Consider the following 10,502-nt stretch of genomic DNA (forward strand, 5'->3'; position numbering starts at 1 on the left):
GCACAGAATGACACTGGTCAGTGTACGGATATCTCCGAGAAGGAGAGGGACTGAGAGACACCAATCAGTGTACAGATATCTATCTGAGGTAGAGGGACTGAGAGACACCAGTCTGTGTACAGATATCACTCTGAGAGGGAGGGACTGAGAGATACAAGTCAGTGTACTGATATCTCCCTGAGGGAGAGGGACTGACAGATACAGTCAGTGTGCAGATATGTTCCTCAAACAGAGGGACTGAGAGACACCAGTCAGTGTACAGGTACCTCAGTGAGAGGGAGAGGGGCTGAGAGACACCAGTCAGTGTACAGATATCTCTGTGAGAGGGAGGGACTGAGAGACACCCCTCTGTGTACAGATATCTACCTCAGGGATTGGGCTGAGACGCACCAGTCAGTGTACAGATATCACTCTGAGAGGGAGGGACTGAGAGATGCAACTCAATGTCCTGATATGTCCCTGAGGGAGAGGGACTGAGAGACCAGTCAGTATACAGATATCTCCCAGAGGGAGAAGGACTGAGAGACACCAGTCAGTGTACAGATATGTCCCTGAGGGAAATGGACTGAGAGACCATTCAGTGCAGAGATATCTCCCTGAGAGACTGAGAGACTGATAGTCATCAGTCAGTGTACAGATATATCTCTTAGGGAGAGAGATTGAGAGACACCAGTCAGTGCACAGATATCTCCCTGAGAGGGAGCAACTGAGAGACGCCAGTCAGTGTACAGATGTCTCCCTGAGGGAGAAGGACTGACAGATAGCAGTCAGTGTACAGATATCACCGTGAGGGAGAGAGAAACTGAGAGACATCAGTCAGAATGCTGATTTCTCCCTGACGGAGAGTGGACTGAGACTCACCAGTCAGTATACAGATATATCCCTGAGGGAGAGGGATTAACAGACACCAGGCAGTGAACAGACATCACCCTGTGAGGGAGGTACTGAAAGACACCAGTCAGTGTACAGATATCTCCCTGAGAGGGAAGGCTGTGGGGCACCAGTCAGTGTACAGATATCTCCCTGAGAGGTAAGGCTGCAGGACACCAGTCAGTATACAGATATATCCCTGAGGGAGATGGATTAACAGACACCAGGCAGTGAACAGATATCTCCCTGAGAGGAAGGGAATGAGAGACATCAGTCAGTGTATAGATATCTGCCTGAGGGAGAGGGAATGAGAGACACCAGTCAGTGTACAGACATCACCCTGTGAGGGAGGTACTGAGAGACACCAGTCAGTGTACCGATATCTCCCTGAGAAATAAGGCTGCGGGACACCAGTCAGTGTACAGATATGTCGCTGCGGGAGAGGGACTGAGATATACCAGTCAGTGTACAGATATGTCCCTGAGAGAAAGGGACTGAGAGACACCATTCCGTGTACAGATTTGTCCTGACGCCGAGCGACTGAGAGACAATAATCAGTGTACAGATATGTCCCTGAGAGAAAGGGACTAAGAGACACCGGTGAGTGTACAGATATCTCCCTGAGGGAGAGGGAATGAGAGATATAAGTAAATGTACAGATATCTGCATGAGAGTGAGGGATTGAGAGACACCAGTCAGAGTACAGATATCACCCTCAGAGGCAGGAATGAGAGATAGCCGTCAGTGTGCAGATAGCTCCCTGAGGGAGAATGACTGAGAGACACCAGTCAGTGTACAGATATCTCCCTGAGGTAGAGTGACTGAGATATATCACTCAGTGTACAAATATCTCCATGAGAGACAGAGAGACTGAGAGACATCAGTCAGAATGCAGATATCTCCCTGACGGATAATGGACTGAGCGTCACCAGTCAATGTACAGATATCTCCCTGAGAGATTGGAGACGTCGAGACACCAGTCAGTGTACAGATATATCCCTGGCGGAGAGGGATTGAGAGACAGCAGTTAGTGTACAGCGATCTCCCTGAAGGAGAGGGACTACAAGACATCAGTGAGTGTACAGATATCTTCCTGAGAGGGAGGGACTGAGAGACACGAGTCATTGTACAGATATCACCCTGAGAGGGAGGGACTGAGAGATACAAGTCAGTGTATAGTTATGTCCCTGAGGGAGTGGGATTGAGAGACACCAGTCAGTGTACAGATATCTCCGTGAGAAGGAGGGACTGAGTTACACCAGGCAGTGTTCTGATATCTCCCTGAGGGAGTGGGACTGAGAGACCAGTCAGTATACAGATACCTCCAATAGCGAGAAGGAATGAGAGACACCAGTCAGTGTACAGATATCTCCCAGAGGGAGAAGGACGGAGAGACACCAGTCAGTGTACAGACATGTCCCTGAGGGAAATGGGCTGAGAGACCGGTCAGTGCACAGATATCTGCCTGAGAGACTGAGAGACATTAGTCAGTGTACAGATATCTTTCTTAGGGAGAAGGAGAAAGAGGTATATTTCATTGTACAGATACGTCCCTGAGTGAGAGGAACTCTGTGACGAGTCAGTGTACAGATATCTCCCTGAGAGACAGAGAGACGGGAGACATCAGTCAGAGTACAGATATCTCCCTGAGCGAGAGGAACTGCGAGATACCAGTGGGTGTACAGATATCTCCCTGAGTGTGAGTGGACTGAGATACACCAGTCAGTGTACAGATACCTTCCTGAGAGAGTGGGAACTTCGTGCCACCAATCAGTATACAGATATCTCGCTGAGGGAGAGGGGACTGAATGACATCGGTCTGTGTACAAATATCTCCATGAGGGAGAGTGACTGAGAGACACCAGTCAGTGTACTGATATCACCATGAGGGAGCGGGACTGAGAGACAACAGTCAGTGAACAGATATCTCCCTGAGGGAGAGGGACTGAGAGATACCAGTGAGAGTGCAGATATCTACCTGAGGTAGAGGGACTGAGAGATACCAGTCAGTTTTCAGATATGTCCCTGAAAGAGAAAAACTGAGAGACACAAGTCAGTGTACAGATATCTCACTGAGGGAGAGGGCACAGAATGACACTGGTCAGTGTACGGATATCTCCGAGAAGGAGAGGGACTGAGAGACACCAATCAGTGTGCAGATATCTCTCTGAGGTAGAGGGACTGAGAGACACCAGTCAGTGTACAGATATCACTCTGAGAGGGAGGGACTGAGAGATACAAGTAAGTGTACTGATATCTCGCTGAGGGAGAGGGACTGAGAGATACAGTCAGTGTACAGATATGTCCCTCAAACAGAGGGACTGAGAGATACCAGTCAGTTTTCAGATATGTCCAAGAAAGAGAAAAACTGAGAGACACAAGTCAGTATACAGATATCTCGCTGAGGGAGAGGGGACTGAATGACATCGGTCTGTGTACAAATATCTCCATGAGGGAGAGGGATTGAGACACCAGTCAGTGTACAGATATCGACCTGAGGACGACGGACTGAGAGACACCAGTGAGTTTTCATATATCTTCCTGAAAGGGAGGGACAGAGAGACAGCAGTCAGTGTACAGATATCAACCTGAGAGGGAGGGACTGAGAGATACAATTCAGTGTACATATGTCTTTGTGCGAGTCGGACTGAGAGGCACCAGTCAGTGTGCAGATATGTCCCTGAGGGATAGGGACTGAGAGACCAGCCAGTTTAAAGATATCTCCCTGAGAGTCAGAGAGACTGATGTCATCAGTCCATTTTACAGGTATATCCCTGAGGGAGAGGGGACTGAGAGACACCCGTCGGAGTACAGATATCTCCCTGAGGGTGAGGGATTGAGTGATAGCATTCAGTGTACAGATTGCACCCTGAGGGAGAGCTACTGAGAGACACCAGTGAGTGTACAGATATCTTCCTGAGAGGGAGGTGCTGAGAGATGCCAGTCAGTGTACAGATATCTCCCTGAGGGAGAGGGACTGAGAGACACCAGTCAGTGTACAGATACCAACCTGAGAGGAAGGGTCTGAGAGACACTAGTCAGTGTACAGATATGTCGCTGGACGAGAGGGAATGAGAGACAACAGTCCGTGTGCAGATATGTCCCTGAGGGAGAGTGTATGAGAGACACCAGTCAGTGAACAGATATCTTCCTGAGGGACAGGCACTGCGAGACCAGCCAGTGTACCGATATCTCCCTGAGAGAAAGAGAGACTGAGTGATAACAGTGTTCAGATATCTTCCTGAATGAGAGGGACTGTTGGAGGCAATAGGCACCTGCTAAATATATCTAAACCCATATAGGTTTAATGTAGCCACATATAAAGTGGCTGCACAAGCATGATGGGAACTCATTAGCAATTAACTATTGACTAAGGCTGACTGAGCAATGACCGAGTGAGGCCCACGACCGGGAATGCCTTGCATCATCCACTTGAGATAAGATAACTATAACGAACCATTATAGTACCTGGTGTGGAATGTCCTTAATCAAGGACTTCGCACAGCAAAGCCCCGAGGAACAGAGATAAGGGGAGGCCTATCTCACATAAAGAGGTCATTAATCAGCCCGAGCTGACAAAAACCGAACATACAGCCCATGAGGGACAACAGTCTGTATACAGTATCTCCCTTTCAATTCCATCAATAAAATCAGTGATTTCATGAAGTAAGATATGCAACCATGGCCGGGAAAATAACCTGTCCTCTTTAATACTGGTATTCAGATTCACTGTTACTGCTGTAAATTTCAAAGAGATCTTGTGTTGGACAGTGTGAACTCAGCAGCAGAACTTTGAACGATATGATCCAGATTTGAACCTCTGTAGGCATACGTTCAGCTCCGTTTCCCTCCCAGCAATGAACTCGTGTTGTATGGTTTCTGCCATATTCAGATGGATGGGGATTTCCATAATGATTCTGTAAAGACTGAACTTATAAAGAGGAAGAGTGAAACCCTGAAAGATTTTGCTTACAGTGGGAGAACCTGCTGCTGGATTTTGGAAATTCTGATATTATTTAGCAACATTACCATTCAAAAGTCTGTATTTTCAATTCTGCACAGTAAATTCAATTCCCGCAGTGCAACCTCGCGGAGTGAGATTAAGATGGCTTAGTTTTGTACATTCAGGGGGGGTTAATGATTAAATGATGGGAAGTGATGTATTGATCTGAGCAATATGCAGATCTGAAATATGTTTTATATATATTTCAACATAATATACATTGTAAAGAAGATTGTATGAACCTTTTGACTGCATCTAACTGGAATTACTAACGAGCAGAGACAATTACTTTCCTTGGAAACTCTCATTAATTCCAGTCATTGAACAGGGTAAATTAACGCATCTGGTCCGGCACTTTAGATATGGAACAGAAAGTATGTTATAATCTACATATATTATACACAAGTAGAAATTCATAACAAAAAAATCACTGGCACAGCATGACGAAATGATCACTTTACATTCAGACACTGTCCCTGAACCATGAAACAGGTCCGCTCATAAGTAAAATTCCCTTGTACACCATGACCTACTGATTATTTTTGCAAATATGACGTTTGTTGAAATTGATCTTTGGGAGAATTGAATTGTCCCCCTTGCCTCTCCTCGATATTTAAATATATTAAATCCTTAATTATTTCAGCGGGAATAAAGTCTAATGCTGCTGTGAGCAACTGATTGCGTTCACACGGTTGGGGGTAATATATTAGCATAGAAACATAGGAACATAGAAACATAGAAAATAGGTGCAGGAGTAGGCCATTCAGCCCTTCTAGCCTGCACCGCCATTCAATGAGTTCATGGCTGAACATGCAACTTCAGTACCCCATTCCTGCTTTCTCGCCATTCCCCTTGATCCCCCGAGTAGTAAGGACGTCATCTAACTCCCTTTTGAATATATTTAGTGAATTGGCCTCAACTACTTTCTGAGGTAGAGATTTCCACAGGTTCACCAGTCTCTGGGTGAAGAATTTTCTCCTCACCTCGGTCCTAAATGGCTTACCACTTAACCTTAGACTGTGACCCCTGGTTCTGGACTTCCCCAACATTGGAAACATTCTACCTGCATCTAACCTCTCTAAACCCGTCAGAATTTTAAACGTTTCTATGAGGTCCCCTCTCATTCTTCTGAACTCCAATGAATACAAGCCCAATTAATATAGTCTTTCTTGATAGGTCAGTCCCACCATCCCGGGAATCAGTCTGGTGAACCTTCGCTGCACTCCTTCAATAGCAAGAATGTCCTTCCTCAAGTTAGGAGACCAAAACTGTACACAATACTGAAGGTGTGGCCTCACCAGGGCCCTGTAGCAACACCTCCCTGCCCCTGTACTCAAATCCCCACGCTATGAAGGCCAACATGCCATTTGCCTTCTTAACCGCCTGATGTACCTGCATGCGAACCTTCAATGACTGATGTACCATGACATCCAGGTCTCGTTGCACCTCCCGTTTTCCTAATCTGTCACCATTCAGATAATAGTCTGTCTCTCTGTTTTTACCACCAAAGTGGATAACCTCACATTTATCCACATTATACTTCATCTGCCATGCATTTGCCCACTCACCTAACCTATCCAAGTCACTCTGCAGCCTCATAGCATCCTCCTCGCAGCTCACACTGCCACCCAACTTAGTGTCATCCGCAAATTTGGAGATACTACATTTAATCCCCTCGTATAAATAATTAATGTACAATGTAAACAGCTGGGGCCCCAGCACAGAACCTTGCGGTACCCCACTAGTCACTGCCTGCCATTCTGAAAAGTACCCATTTACTCCTACTCTTTGCTTCCTGTCTGACAACCAGTTCTCAATCCACGTCAGCACACTACCCCCAATCCCATGTGCTTTAACTTTGCACATTAATCTCTTGTATGTGACCTTGTCGAAAGCCTTTTGAAAGTCCAAACATACCACATCAACTGGTTCTCCCTTGCCCACTTTACTGGAAACATCCTCAAAAAATTCCAGAAGGTTTGTCAAGCTTGATTTCCCTTTCACAAATCCATGCTGACTTGGACCTATCATATCACCATTTTCCAAATGCACTGCTATGACATCCTTAATAATTGATTCCATAATTTTACCCATTACTGAGGTCAGGCTGACCGGTCTATAATTCCCTGTTTTCTCTCTCCCTCCTTTTTTAAAAAGTGGGGTTACATTGGCTACCCTCCACTCGATAGGAACTGATCCAGAATCAATGGAATGTTGGAAAATGACTGTTAATGCATCCTCTATTTCCAAGACTACCTCCTTAAGTACTCTGGGATGCAGTCCATCAGGCCCTGGGTATTTATCGGCCTTCAATCCAATCAATTTCCCTAACACAATTTCCCAACTAATAACGATTCCCTCAGTTCCTCCTCCATACTAGACCCTCTGACCCCTTTTATATCCGGAAGGTTGTTGGTGTCCTCCTTATTGAATACCGAACCAAAGTACCTGTTCAATTGGTCTGCCATTTCCTTGTTCCCCGTTATGACTTCCCCTGATTCTGACTGCAGGGGACCGATGTTTGTCTTTAATAACCTTTTTCTCTTTACATACCGATAGAAACTTTTGCAATCCGCCTTAATGTTCCCTGCATGCTTCTTCTCGTACTCCATTTTCCCTGCCCTAATCAAGCCCTTTATCCTCCTCTGCTGAGTTCTAAATTTCTCCCAGTCCCCAGGTTCGCTGCTATATCTGGCCAATTTGTATGCCACTTCCTTGGCTTTAATACTATCCCTGATTTCCCTTGATAGCCACGGTTGAGCCACCTTCCCTTTTTTATTTTTACGCCAGACAGGAATGTACAATTGTTGTAGTTCATCCATGCGGTCTCTAAATGTCTGCCATTGCGCATCCACAGTCAACCCCTTCAGTATCATTCGCCAATCTATCCTAGCCAATTCACGCCTCATACCTTCAAAGTTACCCTTCTTTAAATTCTGGACCATGGTCTCTGAATTAACTATTTCATTCTCCATCCTAATGCAGAATTCCACCATATTATGGTCACTCTTCCCCAAGAGGCCTCGCACAATGAGATTGCTAATTAATCCTCTCTCATTACACAACACCCAGTCTAAGATGGCCTCCACCCTAGTTGGTTCCTCGACATATTGATCTAGAAAACCATCCCTTATGCACTCCAGGAAATCCTCCTCCACCGTATTGCTTCCAGTTTGGCTCGGCCAATCTATGTGCATATTAAAGTCACCCATTATAACTGCTACACCTTTATTGCATGCACCGCTAATTTCCTGTTTGATACCCTCTCCAACATCACTACTACTGTTTGGAGGTCTATACACAACTCCCACTAACGTTTTTTGCCCTTTGGTGTTCTGCAGCTCTACCCATATAGATTCCACATCATCCAAGCTAATGTCCTTCCTAACTATTGCATTAATCTCCTCTTTAACCAGCAATGCTACCCCACCTCCTTTTCCTTTTATTCTATCCTTCCTGAATGTTGAATAACCCTGGATGTTGAGTTCACAGCCCTGATCATCCTGGAGCCACGTCTCCGTAATCCCAATCACAACATATTTGTTAACATCTATTTGCACAGTTAATTCATCCACCTTATTAATGATACTCCTTGCATTAAGACACAAAGCATTCAGGCTTGTTTTTTTAACACCCTTTGTCCTTTTAGAATTTTGCTGTACAGCATGATAGAAGATTGGCTATCGAACAGCAAACAGTGAGCAGGAATAAATGGTTCATTCTATGGGTTGCAACCACTAACTAGTGGGGTGCCACAGGGATCAGTGCTGGGACCCCAATTATACACAATCTATATTAACCACTTGGAATAAGAGACTGAGTGTAACGTAGCCAAGTTTGCTGACGATATAAATATGGGAGGAAATGCAATGTGTGTGGAGGCCACAAAAAATCTGCAAAAGGACATAGACAGGCTTAGTGAGTGGGCAAAAATTTGTCAGATGTTGTATAATGTTGGAAACTGTGAGGTCATGCACTTCGGCAGCAAAAATCGAAGAGCAAGTTATTATTTAAATGGAGACAGATTGTACAGTGGGACCTGGGGGTAACTTGTGCATGAAACACAAAAGGTTAGTATGGAGGCACAGCAAGTGATCAGGAAGTCCAATGGTATCTTGGTATGTATTGCAAAGGGGATCGGGTATAAAAGCAGGGAAGTCTTGCTGCAGCTGTGACCACACCTGGAACACTGCGTGCAGTTTTGGTTTCCATTTTTACGAAATGATATACTTGCTTTGGAGGCAGTTCAGAGAAGATTCAGTGGGTTGATTCCGGGGATGAGGGGGATTACTTATGAGGAAAGTTTGTGTAGGTTGGGCCTCTTTTCATTGGCATTCAGAAGAAGGAGAGGTGATTTCATCGAAACGTATAATATTATGAGGGGGCTTGCAGAGAGTATGTTTCCACTGATGGGGAAGACTAGAACTAGGGGACATGAATTTGGAATAAGGGGCCGCCCATTTAAAACAGAGAAGAGGAGAAATTTCTTCTCTCAGAGGGTTGTAAATCTGTGGAATTCGCTGCATCAGAGGGCTGTGGAAGCTGGGACATTGAATAAATTTCAGACAGAAATAGACATTTTCTTAAACAATAAGGGGATAAGGTGTTATGGGGAGCGGGCGGGGAAGTGGAGCTGAGTCATGATCAGATCAGCCATGATCTTATTGAATGGCAAAGCAGGATCGAGGGGTCGTATGGCCTATTCCTGCTCCTATTTCTTATGTTCTTCTGTTCTTGTATTAGCATGGATAGAGGATTGGCTAACAACAGAACAGAGAGATTTGCGATAAATGGGTAATTTTCAGGTTGGCAAACAGTAACTGGTGGGGTGCCACACGGAGCAGTGTTGGGTATTGAACTTTTTACAATCTATATCAATGACTTGTATGAATGAACCGAGTGTAATCTAGCCAAAATACTGATGATACAAAGATCGGTGGGAAAGCAAGTTGTGACGATGGTGCAAAGAATCTGCAAAGGGATATAGATAGGCTAAATCAGTGGCCAAACATTTGGAAGATGGAATATAACTTGCGAAAATGTGAGGCTTTAGTAGGAAATATAAAAAAGCTAATTATTATTCAAGTGTGGAACTAGTACAAAATGCTGTAATACAAAATGATCTGCCGGTTCTTGTGCATCAAATTCAAAACGTTAATATGCAGGTAGAGCAAGTAATCAGGAAGGCAAATGGAATGTTGGCCTCAATTGCAAAGGGGACGGAATATAAAAGTAGGGAATACCGGAGACAACTGTACGGGGCTTTGGTAAGACCACACCTCGAGTACTGCATGCAGTTTTTGTCTCCTTAAAGAAGGATATTCTTGAATTGGAGGCAGTTCAGAAAAGGTGCACAAGGTTGAAACCTGAGAAAAGTGTAGTCATACAAAGAAAGATTGAGCTGGTTGTGCTTATACTCTTTGAAGTTTAGAAGAGTGAGAAGTAATCTTAATGAAACGTCTACGATTCTGAGGGGGCTTGACACAGGTTCGATGCAGAAAGCATCTTTTCCCTCGTGGGAGAATCGAGAACTAGGGAACATAGTTTCAGAATAAGGGGTCGCCCATTGAAAACAGAAATGAGGAGGAATGTATTCTCCCAGAGGGTGGTGAATCTTTGGAATTATCTA

The sequence above is a fragment of the Pristiophorus japonicus genome, unplaced genomic scaffold (genome assembly GCF_044704955.1).
Source record: "Pristiophorus japonicus isolate sPriJap1 unplaced genomic scaffold, sPriJap1.hap1 HAP1_SCAFFOLD_105, whole genome shotgun sequence".
NCBI lineage: Eukaryota > Metazoa > Chordata > Chondrichthyes > Pristiophoridae > Pristiophorus > Pristiophorus japonicus.